This window comes from Equus caballus, chromosome X (assembly GCF_041296265.1).
Source record: "Equus caballus isolate H_3958 breed thoroughbred chromosome X, TB-T2T, whole genome shotgun sequence".
In the NCBI taxonomy this organism is placed as follows: domain Eukaryota; kingdom Metazoa; phylum Chordata; class Mammalia; order Perissodactyla; family Equidae; genus Equus; species Equus caballus.
This window is the reverse complement of record NC_091715.1, coordinates 105,307,345-105,329,846: the sequence shown is the minus strand read 5'-3', so window position 1 is coordinate 105,329,846 and position 22,502 is coordinate 105,307,345. Positions and strand designations below refer to the sequence as shown.

General features: G+C 42.2%; 1 protein-coding gene and 1 pseudogene across 2 annotated transcripts in view; one reads left to right on the top strand and one right to left on the bottom strand.

Annotated features, from left to right (window-relative positions):
• Positions 1-15,320: 15,320 nt before the first annotated feature.
• LOC138921788 (F-box/LRR-repeat protein 21 pseudogene) lies at positions 15,321-16,643 on the bottom strand (annotated as a pseudogene).
• Positions 16,644-19,560: 2,917 nt separating this feature from the next.
• Positions 19,561-22,502, top strand: part of LOC138921839 (glutamic acid-rich protein-like) — a 28,965-nt gene continuing 26,023 nt past the window's right edge. Inside the window, exon 1 of one of the 2 annotated variants that reach the window (XR_011434729.1) lies at positions 19,561-19,735. The gene's annotated coding sequence lies outside the window, so the exon portion shown is untranslated. Of the gene's footprint in view, positions 19,740-22,502 lie in introns of both variants that reach the window. The other variant, XR_011434728.1, reaches the window with a different exon arrangement.

The window sequence follows — 22,502 nt, the reverse complement described above, 5'->3', positions numbered from 1 at the left end:
GCTTTTTTCTCCTCTCGTTTCCCCACTCTGTTTTCCTACTTTTGCAGTAAATGCTTTCTTCCGACATGGGTGCAAGATTAGAAAGGAAAAAACGTGGGAGGGTCCATACATTGCTAACCAACACCTACACGAGTGGGTGAGTGGAGCCCACCCCTACTGCTCTTAGTAGAGGTCTCTCCTTGTCCCTGGTCACGCAGGCATCCTTGTAGAGACAACCCTTGCTTGTCAAAACTGAAAAGGCCATTTCAGATCATTTTGTGCAAGCATCCGAATCGTACGAGTGGGGAGACCGAAGCCTAGAGAAGGAAGATGGATTGGTCCAAGGTTACATAGTGGCAGAGGCCAAAACTAGAATCCTCTTTCCAGGTTGGCCTACTTCCAGAATCCTGTGTTTTTTCCCCTCAAGTCGGCTTTGACTGGTATTTCAGGCAACCGCCAGCAGGTGGCAGTAGATTTGCTTGGCAGCAGGTCATTCCCAGCACCTGGAATCAAGTTCCACAGACCGTGGGTCCCACGTTGGTCAGGGAAAGCAAGTCTGAAGTCTTTTTCCTAGCCATCCTTGTGACTATGGAGATTGCTAAAACCTTGACTGCCGTAATGAATTCGCCTCCAGAGCTTACATCCTAGACTCACGGGACAAATAGCCAAGGGGCAACAAGAAATATGAAAAAGTCAGTCTAATCTGTACTTGTTGAGCTTTTGTCTAGTTAATTTACTAGAAAATGCATCACTATCCAGAGGGAATGGACTTCAACCTGAATACGGGGTCATGGTATAGAGGAAAGTGCCCTGACCTGGGAGTTAGCCCATCTGTGTTCCGACCCAGCTCTGCCACATGACAGTGAGGATTCCAGTTTGGCTGGAGTGTAAGGTGAATTGGGAGGTAACAAGGAGGTGAAGAGGGAAGAGGCCAAAGAATAGGTGGCACCTGGCCTAGTGAGGGCCACACACTCAGCCCACAGTGAATACCTGACCGGTGAATGAGTGAAGCAAGATGGAGAGATTTAGGTCGGATGGTCCTAACGAGGGAGTTTCATTTCTATCTTCCGTTCAACAGCATGCTTTTGGAGGATTTGTGCCGAGGAATGACACAATCAGGAAGGAACTTTCAGTTACTTTGTGAAGGAAGGACTGCAAGGAAGAGAGACGGGGGCCAAGGAGAGCAGGTCGGAGAGTGCTGCACACCTCTGCTTCTGGCAACGACAGGCTAAGTCATTTAGACAAAGCATCCCAGTGAGGAAAACTAAGACATACTGGATGAAATATAGAAAGGAATGATCTTCACTAAGAGCTAAGGAACGATGAGACTAAAATCCAGAAGACAAGAACCCAGGTGGGAAAGCCTTGCACTTAAAGCCACTTTGGCCTGAGGGCGTTTGCTGAATCCAGAAGAAAGAGTGGTGAAACTGAGCTGTGGTTTGGGTGGCCTCATGAGCAAAGGGGAAAAAAGTTGGAGCCCACGTCCGAAATGGGTAGATCTGACAAGCTCCCCAGCCACTCTAAGCTGAAACTAAGTGGCTCCCTCTTCCGGAAAATGGTGAACCAGAAGCAGCAAGCCCTTGCCCGCACTGGCAGACTAGATAGCCATCACCGGGATGACGTAAGGACCTTCAAGCCCTGACCTTGGATTAAAGTGGCCTTGGACAGGTAGTGTCCCCAGGCATTTGTCAGAAGCAAGTGAAAATGCTCTCCGCAGGCAGGTTCTGTCTTCCTGGGCCTGAAATTAGTGTTGCAAATACTTTTTCAAGTATATATCAGCACATCGTCAAAGACAAGTAGGCACACAGGGAAAGAATACATGGAAAGGGACAACCAGAGGAAAAAGAGACAATGAAAACAAATCCACAAAGATTTCAGATATCAGAATTGAGACACAGACTGTAATCACTATGGTTTACTACAGTTCAAAAAATAAAAGATAAGCTTAAAAATACTTTCAGGGAACAGAAAATCATAAAAAGTGACATAGCCAGTTTGAAAACTAATCAAATAGGACATCTAGGACTAAAAATGTAACAACTGAGAGTTTACTGGATGTGTTTGACAGAAGGCTGAACACAACCATTAGATGATCATAAGTGCAATGAGGAAAAATAAATTTAGGAGAGAGTTATTGAGTTGGAAGATAGATCAGAGGAAATCATTTAGAATTCTGCCTGGAGAAGCTAATTATATGAAAAAAAGGAAAAGATAGGATAAGAGACACAATGAGCAGAGTGAGACGGTCTCATTTATGTTTAATTTAAATCCCAGAAGGACAGGGGAGAAATGGGGAAGAAGATGACAGCCCCAAATTTTCCAGAACAGATGAAAGTTGTAATCCCCAGATTCTGAAAGCCCAGTGAATTCTAGGCAGGATAAATAAAAAGAAACCCACTCTTACACATATCGTGGTGAAAGTGCAGAAAACCAGAGAGAAAGAAGGCTATGTTAACAGTCCAGGTTCGAGAAGGGAAGTGTTGACTTTGGGCGGGAGCAGAGTAGATTGAGACAAGTGGATGGGCCTCTAGACTCTGGCTTGTAGAATGCCGTTTTCTCCAACTTACCATGAAAGACTATTTTATAAGGAGGTTGTTCGTCTCATTCCTAAGCAATAGAATACAGTTGTTAACAAATCTATTTGTTAGGGCAACCTAACACCTAGGAGCTGTTCCAAATTGTCCTTGTCACACATGGAAGACCATCATCCTGTAAGTATGTGTCCCTCACCTCATGGGCTATGAAAGGGGTGAATATTCTCCACAGGAAGTGCGATGGTTAATTTTATGTGTCAACACGACTGGGCTAAGGGGTACCCAGGTAGCTGGTAGGACATTATTTCTGGGTGTGTCTGTGAGGGTGTCTCTGGAAAATATTAGCATTTGAATCAACAGACTGGGTAAAGAAGATCGCCCTCACCAATGCAGGGGGGCATCATCCATCCAATCCATTGAGAGCCTGAACAGAACAAAATGTGGAGGAAGGGTGAATTCTCTCTCTCTGCTTCAGCTGAATCATCCACCTTCTCCCACCTTCAGACACTGGTGTTCCTGGTTCTCCAGCTTTCAGCCTGAGACTCAGACTCACACCATCAGCCCCCTGATTCTCAGGTCTTTTGTCTCCGATTGAATTACACCACTGGCTTTCCCAGTCCTCCAGGTTTTAGACAGCAGATCATGGGACTTCTCAGCACCCAAAATCATGAGAGCCAATCCCTATGACAGATAGACAGATGATAGATAGATAGACAGATGATAGATAGATAGATAGATAGATAGATAGATAGATAGATAGATGATAGATTGATCTTCTATTGATTCTGTTTCTCTGAAGATCCCTGACTAATACACGAATGAAAGGCAGCTGAGCTCTAAGAATAGAGAAATGTGCTTTTATCTGACTTTCTAAAGGAAAGCAGAATAAAAGTGAATCTTCGTAGAAATTCTCCTTTCTACTCATCTCCCCCGCTCAACTTTCACTCTGTGTCTAAGGAAACAGACATACAGTGAACAATGTTTGGTTCCCAGAGTGCCTTATTACAAGCTTCAGGCTCGACCATGTACATTTACTCACTGGGCTGTCTATGCTTGGCTGGCATACAATTCCCGCACGGGTTTATATGTCATAGAACTAAACACGCAATGGGCTATCTTTTGAGGGAGTGAGCTCTTGACTTGTTGCTAGAGCTGTTCATTCCGCTCCTTGTCAGAAACGTACTAGGGGAAACCCTGCTCCAGGTAGAAAGTTGTAGCAGAGATTCCGTGGTCCCCTCAACCTCTGACACTTCCTGACACCAATCTGACCTGAAAACAACTGTCTATAAAGTCTTCTAAGAAGAATTTCAAGTGTTTTGCTCAAAATCCTGCATTCATTGATAGGTTGAGGATCAAACATTCTTATGTAGCCATAAGGACCTGTCCAACCCCCCACAGAAAACTATTTCTCAAGAAAAGTTCTTGGGAGAGCAGGAAAGCCTTCTTATCTTGCCAACCCCAAGCCAATCAGAAAGCATTTGTGCTCTGCAGTCTGTCACCAACAATTCTAACCAAGTGTCACAAAGGGAGAGATTTCTGCATTTTTCGTTCTGGTTTTACATGGCTTCTCTTCGCTTTTGCTGGACTCTCACAATTTGTGTAGGTCACGGCTCTCTCCCCAAAGCCTGCTGAAACCTGTCTTTTAACACCCGTAGCATCTTCTAGCAATATCTTCCTCTCTTACCAGGGAAGTGCAGGAGCAGGGAAAATGCTCCGTGAACTCTAGGACTTTTTAAAGGTTATTTTATTTTGGAGGTCATATTGGCTTTTAACTTTGTTTATTTTTCAGGTGTACGTTGTTCTATTTCAGTTTCTGTATAGATTACATCGTGTTCACCACTGATCGTCTACATATTGTCCATCACCATACATAGGTGCCCCTTTCCCCCTTTTGCCCTCCCCCAACCCCTTTTCTTCTGGTAACCACTAATCTGTTCTCCTTATCTATGTGCTTGTTTGTTTATCATCCACCTATGAGAGAAATCATAGCTATTTGTCTTTCTCTGTCTGACTTATTTCGGTTAGCATAAACCCTCAAGACCCATCCACCTTGTCACAAACGGCAAGATTTCCTCTTGTTTATGGCTGAGTAGTATTCCACTGTATATATGCACCACATTTTCTTTATCCATTCCACTATTGATGGGCACTTGGGTTGCTTCCACATCTAGGCTATTGTGTATAATGCTGCAATGAACATGTGGGCGCATAAATCTTTTTGAATTGTTGATTTCATATTCTTTGGATAAATAGCCAGTCGTGGAATAGCTGGATCATATGGAATTTCTATTTTTAATTTATTTAAGAGAATCTCCATGCTGTTTTGCATAGTGGCTGCACCTGTTTGAGTTCCCACCAGCAGCGTATGAAGGTTCCCTTTTCGCCACACCATCTCCAACACTTGTTTCTTGTCTTGGGAATTATAGCCATTCTGGTGGGCGTGAGGTGATATCTCAGTGTAGTTTTGATTTGCATTTCCCTAATGATTAGTGAAGCTGAACATCTTTTCATGTGCCTGTTGGCCATCTGTATATCTTCTTTGGAAAAATGTTTGCTCAGATCCTCTGCCCATTTATTGAGTGGGTTGTTTTTTGGTTGCTGAGTTGTGTGAGTTCTTTAAATATTTTGGAAATTAACTCCTTGTCGGGTAGATGAGGTGCAAATATGTTCTCCCAGTTGGTGGGTAGTATTTTTGTTTTGTTCATGGTTTCCTTGGCCTTGCAGAAGCTCTTTAGTTTGATGAAGTCCCCTTAGTTTATTTTTTCTTTTGTTTCCCTTGCCCGAGTGGACATGGTATTCCAAATGATCCTTCTAAGACGAACGTCCAAGAGTGGACTGCCTATGTTTCCTCCCTGGAGTTTTATGGCTTCACATCTTACCTTCAAGTCATTAATCCATTTTGAGTTAATTTTTGTGTATGGCAAAAGAGAATGGTCTAGTCTCATTGTTTTGCCTGTTGCTGTCCAGTTGTCCCAACCCCATTTATTCGAGAGACTTTCCTTTCTCCATCGTATGTACTTAGCTCCATTATCAAAGATTAGCTATTCGCAGATGGGTGGTTCTATTTTTGGACTTTCCATTCTGCTCCACTGATGTGTGCCTCTGTGTTTGTACCAGTACCATGATGTTTTGATTCCTGTAGCTTTGTAGTATATTTTGAGGTCAGGAATGGTGATGCCTCCAGCTTTGCTCTCTTGGGATTTCTTTCTGGGAATTTTCTTGCCTCATATAAATTTTAGGATTCTTTGTTCTATTTCCATGGAGCGTGTCATTGGGATTCTTCTTGGGATTGCACAGAACCTGTCGATTACTTTAGATAGTGTGGACACTTTAACCGTGTTTTTTCTTCCAACCCATGTTCATGGACTATCTTTCCAGTTCTTTATGTCATCATTGATTTCTTTCAATAATGTCTTATTGTTTTCATTATATCAGTCCTTTACCTCCTTGGGTAAATTTATTCCTAGAGATTTTATTCTATTTGTTGTTGTTGGAAATGAGATTGTATTCTTGAGTGCTCTTTCTGTTAGTTCGTGATCAGAGTGTAGAAATGCAACTGATTTTGGTAAGTTGGTTTTGTACCCTGCAACTTTGCCATAGCTGTTGATTATTTCTAAGACTTTTTTTGTGAATTCTTTAGGGTTTTCTATATACGGAATCATGTCATCTGCAAATAGTGAGAGTCTCCCTTTTTCTTTTCCAATTTGGTTTCCTTTTATTTCTTTTTCTTCCCTGATTGCTCTGTCAAAACTTCCAGTACTGTGTTGAATATGAGTGGCAAGAGTGGTCATCCTTGTCTTGTTTCTGTTCTCGGAAAATGGCTTTCAGTTTTTCTCTGTTGAGTGTGATGTTCGCTGTGGGTTTTTCACGTATGGCCTTCGTTATGTTGAGGTACTTTCCTTCTATACCCATTTTGTTTAGAAATTTTATCATCAATGCATGTTGGATATTGTCAAATGCTTCCTCTACATCTATTGAGATGATCATGTCATTTTTATTATTCGCTTTGTTCATGTTGTATATCACACTGATTGATTTGTGAATGTTGAACCATCCCCGACATCCTGGAATAAATCCCACTTGAGGGTGGTGTATGATCCTTTAAAGTATTGTTGTATTTGATTTGCTAACATTTGGTTGAGGACTTTTGCATCTATGTTCATCAGCAATATTGGCCTATAATTTTCCGTTTTTCTGTTGTCCTTGTCTGGTTTTGGTATCAGGGTAATGTTGGCCTCATAAAATGATTTAGGAAGCATCCTGTCCTCTTGAATTTCTCAGAAGAGTTTGAGAGGGATAGGAAATAATCTTCTTTGAATGTTTGGTAGGAATCACGAGAGAAGTCATCTGCTTCTGGACTTTTGCTTTTTGGGGAGGTTTTTGACTACTATTTCAATCTCTTTGCTTGTGATTCGTCTATTCAGATTCTCTTTTTCTTCTTGCTTATGTATTGGGAGGTTGTATCATTCTAAGACTTTATCTATTTCCTCCAGGTTATCCAGTTTGTTGGCATATAGCTGTTCATAGTATTCTCTTATAATCCTTTGAATTTCTGTGGTATCTGTTGTAATTTCTCCTCCTTAATTTCTATTTTTATTTAGTTGAGACTTCTCTCTTTTCTTTTTTGTGAGTCTGGGCAGGGGTTTGTCAATTTTGTTTATCTTCTCAAAGAACCAGTTCTTAGTTTCATGGATCCTTTCTATTGTTTTTCTAGTCTCTGTTTCATTTATTTCTACTCTGCTTTTTATTATTTCCTTCCTTCTTCTGAATCCAGGCTTTGTTTCTTCTTCTTTTTATAGTTCTTTTAGGTATAGGGTAGGCTTACTTATTTGCGATTTCTCTTGTTTGTTGAGGTAGGCCTCTATTGCTATAAATTTCCCTCTTAGTACTGCTTTTGCTGGATCCCATATGTTTTGGTATGTTGTGTTTTTGATTACATTTGTCTCTAGGTATCTTTTGATTTCTCCGCCGATCCAACAGTTATTCAGTGGCACGTTGTTTACTCTCCACATATTTGATACTTTCCCAGCTTTTATGGTAGTTGATTTCTAGTTTCATAGCACTGTAGGTTGAAAAGATGCTTGATAATATTTCAACGTTTTTAAATTTATTGAGGCTTGCTTCTTTGTTTGCCAACATATTGTCTAAGTTTGAGAAGGTTCCATATGCACTTGAGAAGAAGATGTATTCTGCTGTTCTTAGATGGAATGTTCTATAAACCTCTAGGAAGCCCATCTGGTCTAGTGTTTTATTTAAGGCCAATGTTTCCTTGTTGACTTTCTGTCTGAATTCTCTTTCTGTTGACATAAGTGTGGTGTTCAGATTCCCTCCTACTATTGTGTTGCTGTCACTTTCTCCTTTTAGGTCTGTTAAGGTTTGATTTATATATTTTGGTGCTCCTGTGTTAGGTGCATATATATTCATAAGTGTTACGTCTTCTTGGTGGAATTTCCCTTTTTTCCTTATATAATAGCCATCTTTGTCTCTCAGGATCTTTCTTTGCTTGAAGTCTGCTTTGTCTGAGATGAGTATGGCTACACCAGCTTTCTTTCGTTTGCCATTTGCTTGGAGTATCTTATTCCATCCCTTCACTCTGAGCTTATGTTTGTCTTTAGAGCTGTGTTTCCCGAAGGCATCATATTGTTGGGTCTTGTTTTTAATCCAGCCAGCCCCTCTGTTTCTTTTGATTGGTGAATTCAATCCATTTACATTTAGAAGGATTATTGAAATATGAGAGCTGAATGTTGCCATTTTATCTTTTGTTTTCCAGTTACTTTATATTTCCATTGTTTCTTTCCTTTGTATTTCTTTCATTTCCCTTGGGTGGTTTTCCCGGTTTTCACTTTATTTATGATTTGGGACTCTACTCTGATTTCTCGTTTTGTAGTTACAATGAAGCTTGTAGCAAAGATCTCATAGACGAGATAGTCCAATTTCGGATAGCCTCTTACGTCCATTAGCCTATGCAGGTTCCATCCCTTACCTCTTCGCCTTCTATGTTGTCATGGTCACAAATTTTTCTTTTTTGTGTTGTGATTTTGTGACCAAATTGAAGTGGTTATAGTTATTTTTCATGCTTTCTTTCCCTTTATCCTTTGTTTTAGACTTGTTTGCTAACTTATTCTGATACAGAGCTGCAGTCTTCTGATTTTGTCTGTCTATTTAACTCCTTGCTCAAAGATTTGTTAAGCTTTGCCTTTTCGTCTCAGGTAGGAAGGATCACTTCATCATTTCTTGTAAGGCGGGTCTAGTGGCAGTGAGCTCCCTCAGGTTATGTTTGTCTGTGGAAGCTTTTATTTCTCTGGCATACCTGAAGGATAATCTTGCTGTATAGAGTATTCTTGGGCAATAGTTTTTGTCTTTCAGTATTTTGAATCAGTCATTCCACTCCCTCCTAGCCTGTAAGGTTTCTGCTGAGAAATCCACTGAAACCTGATGAGGGTTCCTCTGGAGGTTATTTTCTTCTCACTTGCTGCCTCTCCAATTTTTTCTTTGTCATTGACTTTTGACAGTTTTAATATTATGTGCCTTGGAAAAGCTCTTTTTGCCTTGATGTACTTAGGAGTTGTGTTAGCTTCATGTCCTTGTATATCCAGTTACTTCCCCAGGTTTGGGAAATTCTCAGCTATTATTTCTTCGAGTAAACTCTCTGCTCCTTTCTCCCTCTCTTCTCCTTCAGCCAAACCTATAATCCTTATGTTACTTTTCCTAATTGAGTGAGATATTTCTTGAAGAAGTGTTTCATTTTTTCAAAATCTTAGTTCTCTCTCTGCTTCCACCTGGACCATTTCTACGTTTCTAGTTTTGAGTTCACTGATCCTCTCCTTCATAAGGACCTCTCTATTTTTATGCATTCGACATCATTTTTATCTCATTCCTTGTGTTCTTCATATCCAGAACTTTTGTTTGTTTTTTTTCTAGAGCTTCAATCTCTTTGGTGAAGTATTCCCTGTGTCCGCTAATTTTATTCCTATGCTCTTGGAACTGTCTTTGTGAGTTTTCTTGTATCTCATTGAGTTTTTTATCACAGCTCTTTTTAATTCTCTGTCAGTCAGATTGTTATCTTCTGTGACTTTGAGGTGGGTTTCTGGAAAGCTATCATTCTCCTGTTCTGCTGTGTTACTGTAACTCTTCATGGTGTCTGAGGAATTGATCCTCTGCTTGCACATTGGTGGTAGTAAGCACCGTTCTTATTTGGGTACAACCTTGGTTACTTTGGTTCTGAGCTGCTTCTGGTTGTATTTGGGGGCCTGAACTTTCCAGCCTCCACTGTCTCTGCTAGAGGCATCATCGGTACCCTCCTTGTGCCCCTTGCGCCTCTGAGGTTGCTGGTGTCTTGTTGCTCTTGATGTCACTGCAGTCTTAGGTGTTGCCACCAAGGTCACCAGGCTTTGAGTACTTCTGCTGCTTCTAGTGTTGCCTGGGTGTCGTGTTCCCCCACTTGCCCTCCACGGGCTCTTCATGGCCTCAAGTGCTACAACCCCATGTGCCAGCTCTGCTGCTGTGCCTGGATTATCCAGGAGTCCTGGCAGCACCGCTCCTAGGATAGCTGGGTTCACAGGTGTCATGGTTGCTGTTGGTGGCTCGGGTTCTAGTATGCAGCTCCTGCTTCTGACAGAGCCATTGTTGGTGTTGCCACCCCGGGGGTGGTGTGTCAGGGCCTGCTGTGGTTCCTGCAGCCTCAGGCCACAGGAGCCACCTGCCACTCCTGGGGGAGGAGTAGGGGCTAAACTTCAAGTGTTGTTGCTGGCCTTGCTATCTCTGGTCACTGGTGCCTGCTGCTGTGCTTTTTGGAGACCTCAGGTCAGGGCACCCTGGTCCTCACAGTGAAATCTGCATCTTGTTTGCTGTCCCTACTGCTGAAGAGACCAGCGCCACTGCCAGGGGAGTGGAGGATGTCAGGTTGCCAGCTCGGCTCTGTGTCCTGGAGCCTCAGGATGTGTGTGCCACCCACCAGTGCTGAGGAGATGCAGGGGATAAGCCAGGTGTTCGATGTTTGCCCTTGTAGCCTGTGGTCACTGGCATGCCCAACAGTGTGAGGATCCACATTTTGGATCACCACCACTGGGGGAGAGGGAGGAGGCTGCTCCCCTATCCCAATGCCTCCTGGAGGTCCAGTCTACCCACGTTCAGATGTATAGATGCATGGATTACTGAGGCATTCTGATGAGCTGTGGGGGGAGTCCTTTTTTGGTCACCAGTTGTCTGACTGGTTGTTACTTAGAAGGGAGAGACAGAGGTAACGGCTCATTTCACCATGATGCTGATGTCACGCCACTACTCTGAGGTTTTTCTCCCAGTGACCTGTAGCATAGTGTACTAAAAATGGCATTGGACTACAAACCTGAAGGTCTAGTGTCACAGCCTCTGAATCTCAGTTTCCTTGAGGTGAGCAGGAATAATATGGAGCTGTTCATAAGGCCTATTTTTAATAGAACAACCCTGACAGAAAAGAATCCTTGTCTGTCCCAGCTTCCTGGCTCTGGGACTTCACTTTCCTCATTGGGCCTTGATCAGGTTTCTCTAACTCCCATCTGGAAGGGCTGTTGTCACTACCACTTCAAGCCACCAGGGGGCCTCAGCTCTCATGGTCTAGTTGTGGAATGCGCCTTTCTCTTTAGGTAATTGTTTCCCTGAATTCAGGCAAGCCAGGCTGACATTTATCAACCGAACCTTCTTCAGAAGCTCAGTGTGACAGAGGCGGATCAACACAGGGAGCAGAGACTCTACTGAGGGAGGAGGTTTTAGGGCACCAATGAATAGACCTCGACTTCTACACTGGAGTCCTAGCTGCCACGAGCTGCTCTGCCCTTCAGTGGGGCTGCTGGTGGCAGGCCTCTAGTCACCCCCTGCCCCTGCTCCGGTTCCCAGGGGATGAGAATCGGGGGTCTTGTACAAACAGTCAATGGCAGCCCCTGGAGTTGGGCAGGGCACGGCCTGTGGTGCCGTATGTTAGAGAGATTTTTTCCTTACCGGCACTCCAGCCTCTCCTCCACACTATGTGGGCTCTGACAATCTCACTGAGTCCCGTTGCATTCTCTCCAATGAGCATTGCTTGCAGGGCAGCTTCATATGCCTTCTGTTTTACAATGCTAGGTGGGAGAAACGTTCCCCAGTCAGATACAATGTCCAGCCCCACAATAAGGTCAGGTAAAAGAGATGCAGCCACTTCACATAAAGCCTCTTCAAACATACCATTTCTCTTACAAACTTTTACCTGACTTCCATTCATCCTTACATTCCCGACTGTAGCCTCCTTTAGGCCGTCATCAACAGGTTTTGGTTTCACAATACTAGGTAGGGGAAGTGTTCCCCAGCCAGACATAATAGCCATTCCTATAAGACATCCAAGCAAACAAGACACGGTTTCTGTATATAAAGCCTCTTTAAACATTTCAACTTTCATAGCCTGGTTGACTCTTACACTTTTATGTTCTCTCAGTCTAATTGGAGCCCATGTCAGGGCATCGCCAGTGGGTTTTGGTACCACAGTGCGTGAGGCAACTATATCAAGTGATGCAGGGTTGGTGAGCCAAGGAGTCGAAAGAAAGATTTCTTGGACTCTCACCATCTGGCAGTAGTGCTCCTTTATTTAGAGAATAGCATGGGGACAGGACCCATGGGCAGTCAGAGCTGCTGCTGCACGGGGCCAGGACCCATGGGCAAGAGGAGCTGCCACTGCTGCTGCTGCTGCTGCTGGAATGGGGACAGGACCCATAGGCAGGAGGTGCTGCTGCGTGGGGACAGGACCCAGGGGCAGTAATAGTTGCTGCTGCGTGGGGACAGGACCCATAGGCAGGAGGAGCTGCTGCTGGAATGGGGACAGGACCCATGGGCAGTAATAGTTGCTGCTGCGTGGGGACAGGACCCATGGGCAGTAATAGTTGCTGCTGCGTGGGGACAGGACCCACTGGCAGGAGGATCAGTTGCAGAAAACATGATTTGAGGGTAGGGCTAAATTTAAGGCATAGGTATGTGAGTTATCTCTTTACAAGACAAAGGAAAGAATATGTAAAAAGAGTTGTTAAAATGGTATCAGTGCCGGTAGGGTCTGGTTATTGGGTGTTCCTATAACTTTTAGATAAGAATCAAACCGGATTGAGTACATGGCAGAAGCCACCACCTTAAATATTATCTTCAGCTAAAGACAAAGGAGGATGTTGGTGGTGAGGGGAGTCAGCTACATGAGGTTACCAGACAAGCACAATAAACAAGACTTAAGTCCTTGCCGTCTCCATTAAGAGTTTCTAGAGATAAGGTCATCCCCCCTTCCTCCTGGTGCAGAGAGGGAGACAGCCCCCACAGTTGGAGACTTCCTTCACAAATGCAAATGTCTCTGGTCAAAGGGCAAGCAAATTCCACTCCTCAGAGCCTCGTCTCATCTGCAGTTTTTAACAGTAACCAGCCTAAAATAATCCTGATCATCAAGGACTCCTGGAGACTTCTCTTTTCCACCCACTGACCATCTTACTCACCCTTGTGCAAAAGGCTTTGGGTCCCCAGTGAGGAGGCAAGCCAAGGGACTCTGGCCCTTTTGTCAGTCTTCAACTTGTTTAATCTGCCTAACCATTGCCACAAACACAAGCGATTGTCGGTCAGGTTTCTCCTTGTAATCTCTGCCTTCAGGCTTTCAAACTTTTTCCAAATTGGGATACACCTAGTTGACTTGTCTGGAGCCCTTTAATCTTGGTGGACCAGCAGGGGGACCCTTTTGCCTTTCCAACCTTTGGTAGTGCTGTATGAATACCTTGGTTCTGACCTCATTGATGTCCATTTTATTCCTCCCAGTTCTTCAAATTCATCTAAAGATTTCCACTCTCCTGGGACAAGTCCTGTGACTCTTGCCTTTCTGTTTCCTCTCTGTTTCACTCCTATCAATATTTGTTTGATTCACACTAGCCTTTAATAACCGTTTAGAGATTTTCACCCAGCTAAAACCAGTCTCTTGATTGTCTCCTCTGCCTTTCCCCATTCTGTTGTTAATCAACCTAATATTTTTCTTGGCAGTTGTAAAGCCCATGAAGGGAAACTGAGACAGTAAATTCGATAAGGCTTCCTGAACTGTCCCTCACTTTTGCAGCTGCAAGGTTATATGGGGTGCCCACATGAAAGTGGTCCCCTTAACCATAGTATTTACCATGACCTGAGTAATGGGCATATTCAGCAGGTGAATATCCGGGTCATCATAAGGCCAGTCCCGCATGGCTTGCATGTGAAGCATATACGCTGCTTCATCTGGGGTGTTCCACTTGGCATTCATAGGCAGAGATGGACAGTCCCCCTTCTCAGGGTAAGCAGACCTTACCATCGCTTTTACCCAGGCCACCAGGCTGGCTGTTCCTTCGGGAATAACCTCCTGTGTGTCTGGGTCACATCTAGCCCTCTGTGGTGGTTCCATAGTGAGCTGTGGCTCTGAATCAACCCAAACACTCTCTTCCACTCCGCAGCATTCAAAAGCAAAGACACAGCCTCCAAATCAGTCACTCTCTCATTCCCTTTTAGTAAAGGTTCCTCAGGAAGCTGACAATATCCATCTATAAAATGAAACAATTCCTTCCCACTATACCTTCTGGTTTCAATAGTTTTTTGGTTTTGTGCTCCACCCATGTTGACTACCTTCTTGGTGACCAGAGGTCTTAGAGGTACTTTCCATTGTCCCGGCATAATTTTTGTTTTGCGGGGTGGCTTTGAGGCCAGTGACTGGATTCTGAGCTTAGTCTAGCATCGCAATCATACCTAGTACTTTCTTTTACTTTTATGTTAGCTATGACAGATAACAATAACAAAGAGACTGAATATTTTGCCTTTCTCTTCTTAATTTGCATTTCCCTATGCATCCAGTGAACCAACTGCCTGTGATTTGGATCCGTCTCCAAATTCCATTGGTGACGTTTACCTTTAGAGACTGAGTGTGGCACAGCTCCTGGTCCACATCATGGGTGACCACGTTGCCATGCCGGAATCAAAGGTTCATGTCCCTCCTTTTCATCCTTTCTCTTCCCAAACCATGTGATTTTATGAGTCAAGGCTGATGTGGCAAGTCCCACTTCTCTGACACCACCTGTATTCGAATTATCCCAGTTTTTCCTCCCATGTATCCTTTACTCTCATGCAGAACTCTGCTTTCACACTCACAACACTTCTGACACCAGATTTGTGTATGTGTGTGCAGGGGAAGGGGATCCCCACATGCGAGCAATTCTGCGACACCACCTGGGTGTGCTACACTGATGATTTGCATATATTTTCTCCCATTCTGTGTGTTGCCTTTTTCTTTTTTGGAAATTACAAGTTGTTTATTGAATCACAATATCATCTTATATAGTGCTAAAAAGGAAGTAAAATTAAGCCAACCTTATATCTATATTTTGATTTTACTCTGTTTTTAATACTAAATATTTTGTAAAATATATTAATATCAAAATGAAACAAAAACAATTAAAACAATGTAAAGTTGTCAATGCATAATTTAAAGGATAGAAAGCTTAATATTATAAATTTATTTAGCAAGCTAAAACATGCCTTCAAGGAAGGCTGAGGAGCTTATCTAGAAACCATCTGTAGCCTTTAGCATATGAACTAATTCACAATATAGCGTCTGCACCCGATTTATGGAAATTTCTGGCTTTTCAAATTTCTCCTATTTTTTCAAATGTTTCTGCTGCAGTACATTAAGACAATTTGCAAATGATAAAATATTTTACCGAAAACATTTCAGCAATACATCTTACAATTTATGTCTGCATAGACAGAAAGAACCTAATCTTACTGCCTTAAAAAAAAAAGTTGAGAATCTTTGGTAGACAATTACCAGCCAGGCATGACATCCGGGAACCACGTTCTTCCCAGGTATTTGGAGGCTTCAGCGTGAATTTTATCCAGGCCGTAATCCCCATCGGGGTCAGAACCTCCTCCATCACAGAGAGCTGCGCGAGCCTCCTCCCACCCAGCCTTACAAACTCAACCACGGCACTGCAGCGAACTTCACATGCACTGAGGCCCAAGGCTGTTCAGTTTTTACAGTGTTGAGCAATACAGATCAGCTCATTGTCAAGAGTCTGAAGACCGTTTGCACACACCACTAACTCAACTAGGCGTGGGCAGTTAGGACCTATCCGTCCTAGGACCGCTTTGCTTACTGACCGACCGATATAAAGATGAGTGACAGGGGATTCTTCTGTGAAGAATGTCTCAAATTCCTCTTCGTTTAAAAAGAAGTATATGACAACATTAACTCCAGGGGAGTGTTTAATAAGTGCATCTCAACTTTGTTTTTTAATGGAATGAAATTTAATTTGTCCAGGATTTTCACTCACAACATCAATTCGAAGATGTTCAAGGTTAACATGAGTCTCACTTGAAAGGGCCAGGAGAAGTTCATCATTTGGAATGTAATAATTCAATGCCAGTTCTCTAAGGCCTTGACAATGATCAGCTACACAAAGGATTCCATCAGATGAAACATAAGGACAGCTGCTCATTTTTAGGAGTGTTAGAGTATCACTATTATTGGCCACCAGAACCTTCAGTGAAGGGTCATCCACTGGTGGGTCTTCAAGTTTGATTGATGATAATGATTTTGAGTTGACAAAAGCAAGTGTAAGTGCTGACACAAAATGAGACTTTGACACGTTCGTAAAACTTGGATTGGCCCTAGAAATCAAGCCCAAGGTGTGGAGAACCATTTTCCAGCTGAGAAAGTATATCGCAGGCAGCCTCTACTGATTCAGTACTGCTATCAACCTTAAAGCTGACATACTGGAGACAGGCAACATGCCTTTTAAAGATCTGCTGAATGAGATCACGAGGAGTGCCTTGAAAAGACAAAGTTGCTGATTGGTTCAGTTCAAATTCAAACTTTCTCCAAAGGTCAGGGATATGAAAAACTTCATTCCATCTCCTACATACAGAAGATGCGCGGGCCTGATCTGGTGGGCTCTGGTGGCATCCTGGGGAGAGAGGGGACCTCCCTGGAGACCGAGACATTGCTCTGACCTGGTCCAGGCGTGCTGACACAGACCCCGGTGGGCGCCATTGAGGTTCCTCCGCTGTGTGTTGCCTTTTCAGTCTCTTGATAGTGTCCTTTAATGCCCAAGGGTTTTTAATTTTCATGTAGTCTAATCCATGCATTTTTGCTTTTGTTGCCAGCTCTTTTGGTGTCACATCCAAGAATTCATTGCCAAATCCAATGTCATGAAGTTTTTCTCTTATGATTTATTCTAAGAGGTTTATAGTTTGAGCTCTTAGGGTGGGTCTCTGATCCATTTTGAGTTAACTTTGTATATGATGTAACATAAGAAAAATTTGGTTTCTAACGTTTGACGTTTGCATTGCCTATTAGGCACATCAATGATTATGTTGAACGGGAATTTGAATATACAGTATCCCCCTTCTCTGTACAGCACATTGCTACTTTTCCTTTAAGACCCAGCCCAGCTGTTATGAAGTCTTCCGGACACTAAGAGAGGAGAACTTCCAGAGGTTGGAGGTCATAGAAGACAAAGACATGGAGGAGGCCATCAGATTTGTTGATTAGAAGGCTCATTGGTGAGCACTGAGAGAGCAGAAGGCTGAACACCATGTAAGCCAAGAGAGGGTAAGGACAGGCACTTTTTCCAAAGGCTTGGCTATGTGGCCTTCTTCGCCTTTTACTTTGATTGCCTTGTCAGCATTTCTCAAGTGTTTTCATGGTGAAAGAGATCCAGAAGGTTTGTGTCTCCAACGGTACCTTAAAGAGGCCACCCTCTTTCCGGGAAGGGATGTTATAACTCTGGTGGTGGGCGGGATTTACAGACAGACAGATTTTGGCTTAGACTAAGTTCTAATGGACGGAACATCAGAGCCAGATAGACTTAAGAGTTCAAATCCCAGCTGCACCACTCAGCAGCTGTGTGACCCTGGATAAGTCACTTTCTTGGATCCTCATTTTCCTCTGTCAATTAGGTGTTGTGAGGGTTAAATGAGATCAAGTAAGCAAAGATACCGAGTGGGTACACAGCAGAACAGAGTGGTGACACAATAATTGTTAGGGAAGGATGGATAGTGAGAAACAATATTCAGCACAGGCCCCAAATGGAATGAGGTCCCTGTCATCGGAGATGTTCAGGGACAGACTACCTGACTACTTAGTGGGAACTTTATGCAGAGGCGTCTAATGGTTTTGCCAGCTGTACGCTGAAGTCCTTTCCAATCTTCGATTTTAGACTTCTGAGAATCCCAAGCAATAGAAATGCAGACACAAAAGCTGTTACTGAGACCACCCTGCTAATAGTGGAGGCTTCACGCCCAAATGAGGTCTTTCTGGGACAATTGGGCTCTTAGGGTGAGGGTGAATACCATCCAAGGGACTGTGTGTCTATGTGTGGGGTGAGGGGTAGCGCACTACTGTCTCAGATTTGAGACCGCACTGCCAGCTGCGCTGTCTGCTGCTGCCATCTGGCATTTTGCCTCAGCACTGCATGCCATTCCAATAATCAAATAAGCCCCCGAAGTGATTGTGTGTTCATTTTACCCCTTGACTCAGTCAACTGGGGCATCCCATACTAATCTCTCATTTACTTTTTTGTGGTTTTATCATAATTGACTCCCATTTGGGGAGAACTCTGTAGGTGTTGGTAAAGTGAGAAAGAGTGTGTCCTGATTATCTAGGCCTTGGTGTGTGGCTCACAATATCTTTGTCAGCTTTGTCCTCCAAAGCTATGGCCACGATACTTCTCCCCACTGCACCCTCTTCATGCCGCTGCTGCTGGCCCCAGTGCACGCCTTCATCCCTGACCTAGGCTTTTGCAATAGCCTTTTCATTGGTTTTCCACCCCTGGTGTTCACCCCTCTTTAATCCTTTCAGCCTCCAAGCCATTTACTGACTCCAACCTACCCTTGTAGCTTGCTCCTCTCTGCCCTCCCACTCATGCACACTTGGCTCCAGCCTAATGGGGCATCTGGCCTTTCCCTGCGCAACTCTCTCTTGCAGCTATCCAGTTTTCCTTCTTCTGCCAAAATCCCACCCTTTCTTGTAAAGCCCATACCATATACCCTTCTCCCCAAAGCCAGCTGTAAGGACTCTAACTGTGTGTGCACTGTGTGGCTCTCTTTGTGCCCTGATCACACAGTACCTTCTATTTAGAGTTCTGTGTGTGCCGGTCTTATTTCCCTTGAAAGTCTGTAAGCTTCACTTCTGGCATCCGTAGCTGTGTTCTCTCCACATTCCTTCTCATTTTCAAAACAAGCTCTTTTTACCCACCATGATTTCTCCCCTGAGTCCCTACTACATTTAAGAAATAAACAAATAACCCTAATCAAGGGTTGTGCGGGTTATACTGAAAAGTAATTTCAACACCTGACATCTTAAAAGACGTATTACGGTAGTCATTTTAGGTACCTATTGACCTTGTAGAAGTCTGAGTGGGGAAAAAAACCAGGCGACAATTGATCAGTTCCACCAAATGTTGCCTGGGTGCTCCTAATCAGGAAGGAGCCACATTTGCTCTTCTGGTGCACCTTTTCCCTTTTTAGAAATGTCAAGCCCAAAGGGGAAGGTTGCTTGAACGATTTATTTGATTTATTTCTTAGCTTGTGAACCTGACTAACTTAAGCCACTGTTTTGTTCTTGGGCATCATGGAATTTTAAAGACATGAGCCAATCTCTAGTTTGTTCTTCAGGATGTGGGCATATTGCCATTTAATCCCTTGAATGTACACAGTGGGCTAACATAGACAACAGAGGTGAGTGCAACATTTACTTGGGAAGCATCAAATTCCTTAAAACAAGATGAGAAGAACCCGCCACAGCTCTTCTCACAGCTTCCATGTTCCTGATGTTGTTTATGAGAACATTCCTCATTTAATGGTGGATTGGTTCCCCCAGACTTTCTTTCTCCTGCAGGGAGTATATTGAGTTAGGTGGGGCATGAAGGGTCAATGGGCCTTAGTAGATAAACAGCCACCAAGGCTATGTTTGTTAATGCCGACATGACTCATGTAGAGCAAAGGGCATTCGGAACAGGATGCACACATATGCAAGTGCGCAAACCTGTTCCAAATGCTGTTAGGTGTGGAAAAGCTTCGCTGTGGACCTGCAGATCCTATTTAGGAGTCAGCTATGGAAATGAAGTCAGAGTGACCCTCCTTGTGTTTTATTGTAGGCCAACTTGCTACGAGAGCTTCTTTCCACCGAAATGCTTTATTATGGCAGTCTGTTTCTGCAGAGCTTCACTTTGGACTTAGTAAGTAAGTTCTTAGTAAGTACTTAACCTCTTTGGCTAAGTTTATTCCTAGGTATTTTATTCCTTTTGTTGCAATGGCAAAAAGGATTGCATTCTTAATTTCTCTTTTCCTACTCTGTTGTTAGTGTATAGACATGTAACAAATTCTTGTATGTTGATTTTGTATCCTGCAACTTTGCCATATTCATTTATTCTTTCTAAAAGTTTTTTGGTGGATTCTTCAGGGTTTTCAATATGTAAAATCATGTCATCTGCAAATAGTGGCAGTTTCACTTCTTCATTTCCAGTTTGGATCCCTTTTTTTTTTCTTTTTCTTGCCTGATTGCTCTGGCTAGGACTTCCAATACTATGTTAAATAAGAGTGACAGTGGACGTCCTTGTCTGATTCCTGTTCTTAGAGGGATAGCTTTCAGTTTTTCTCCATTGAGAATGATATTAGCTGTAAGTTTGTCAATGTGGCCTTAATTATGTTGAAATACTTTCATTCTATACCCATTTTATTAAGAGTTTTTATCATAAATGGATGCTGTATCTTGTCAAGTGCTTTGTCTGCAACTATTGAGATGACCACGTGATTTTTATTTTTCATTTTGTTAATGTGGGGTATCACATTGATAGATTTGCTGATGTTCAAACATCCCTGCATCCCTGGAATGAAACCCACTTGATCATGGTGTATGATCTTTTTAATATATTGTTGTATTTGATTTGATAGTATTTTGTTGAGGATTTTTGCATTGATGTTCATCAGTGATATTGGCCTGTAATTTTCTTTTTTTGTGTTGTCCTTGTCTAGTTTTGGTATCAGGATAATGATGGATTCGTAGAGTGAGTTAGGAAGCCTCCCCTCCTCTTCAATTTTTTGAGAAGGATAGGTATTAAGTCTTCTTTGAATGTTTGGTAGAATTCACCAGGGAAGCCATCTGTTCCTGGACTTTTATTTTTTGGGAGGTTTTTGATTGCTGTTTTGATCTCCTTACTGGTGATTGATCTATTCAAATTCGCTACTTTTTCTTAGTCTAGTTTTGGAAGGTGGTATGTTTCTAAGAATTTATCCATTTCTTCTAGACTATCCAATTTGTTGGTGTATAGCTTTTCATAGTATTCTCTTATTATCTTTTGTATTTCTGAAGTGTCTGTTGTAATTTCTCCTCTTTCATTTCTGATTTTATTTATTTGAGCCTTCCCTCTTTTTGTCTTGGTGAGTCTAGCTAAGGGTTTCTCAATTTTGTTTATCTTTTCAAAGAACCAACTCTTGGTTTCATTAATTTTTTCTATTGTTATTTTAGTCTCTATTTCATTTATTTCTGCTCTGATTTTTATTATTTCCTTCCTTCTACTGATTTGGGGCTTTGTTTGTTCTTTTTCAAGTACCTTTAGATGCGCTGTTAGATTTCTTATTTGGGATTTTTCTTCTTTCTTGAGGTAGGCCTTAATTGCTATAAATTTCCCTGTTAGAACTGCTTTTGGTGTATCGCACAGATTTTGGCATGTCACATTCTCATTTTCATTTGTCTCCAAGAATTTTTTGATTTCTCCTTTTATTTCTTCATTGACCCAATCGTTGTTCAGTAGCATTTTATTTAATCTCCACATTTTTGTGGCTTTTCTGATTTTCTTCCTGTAGTTGATTTCTTGTTCATAGCTTTGTGGTCAGAAAAGATACATGGTATTATTTTGATCTTCTTAAATTTATTGAGACTTGTTTTTTGGCCTAATGTATGATCAATCCCAGAGAATGTTCCATGTGGGTTTTGGATGAAATGTTCTATATATATCCACTTAGTCCATCTGATCAAATGTGTTGTTTAAGGCCAGTGTTTCCTTACAGATCTGCAGTTTGGATGATCTATCCATTGGTGAAAGTGGAGTGTTAAAGTCCTCTACTACTATTGTGTTACTATTTCTCACTTTGTGTCTGTTAATAATTGCTTGATATATTTATTTGCTCCTATGTTGGGTGCATAGATATTTACAAATGTTATATCCTCTTGTTGGGTTGTTCCCTTTATCATTATGTAGTGCCCTTCTTTGTCTCTTGTTACAGTTTTTGTTTTAAAGCCTATTTTGTCTGCTATAAGTATTGCTACCCCCGCTTTCTTTTCTTTGCCATATGCATGGAATATCTTTTTCCATCCTGTCACTTTCAGTTTGTGAGTGTCTTTAGGTCTGAAGTGTGTCTCTTGTATGCAGCATATATGTGGGTCTTGGTTTTTTTTTTTTTTTATCCAATTGGCCACCCTATGCCTTTTAATTGGAGCACTTAGTCCATTGACATTTAAAGTGACTATTGATAAATATGTATTTATTGACATTTTGTTACTTTTTTTTCTGGGTGTTTTAGTAGTTCCTCTCTGTTCCTTTCTTTTTCTCTTGTTCTCTTCCCTTGTGGTTTGATGGCTGTCTTTAGTAACATGTTTGATTTCTTTTGTCTTACTTATTTGCTTACTTATTATATGTTTCTCATTTGTGATTACCATGCATATCCTATATAATATTCTATGTATATAGCAGTCTATATTGAGTTGACTGACTCTTCAGCTTGACTTATTTCTAAAAGCTCTACTTTTTCACTCCCCTCCTCCCACATTTTACACTTTTGAAATCATATCTCATTTCTTGTTGTGTGTGTGTGTATCCATTACCCTCTTATGACTGACATAGGTAATTTTAGTACTTTTGTCTTTTAACCTTCACATTATCTTCACAGGTGGTTGATCTGCTATTTTTATTATATTTTGACCTTTACCAGTGATTTTATTGTCTT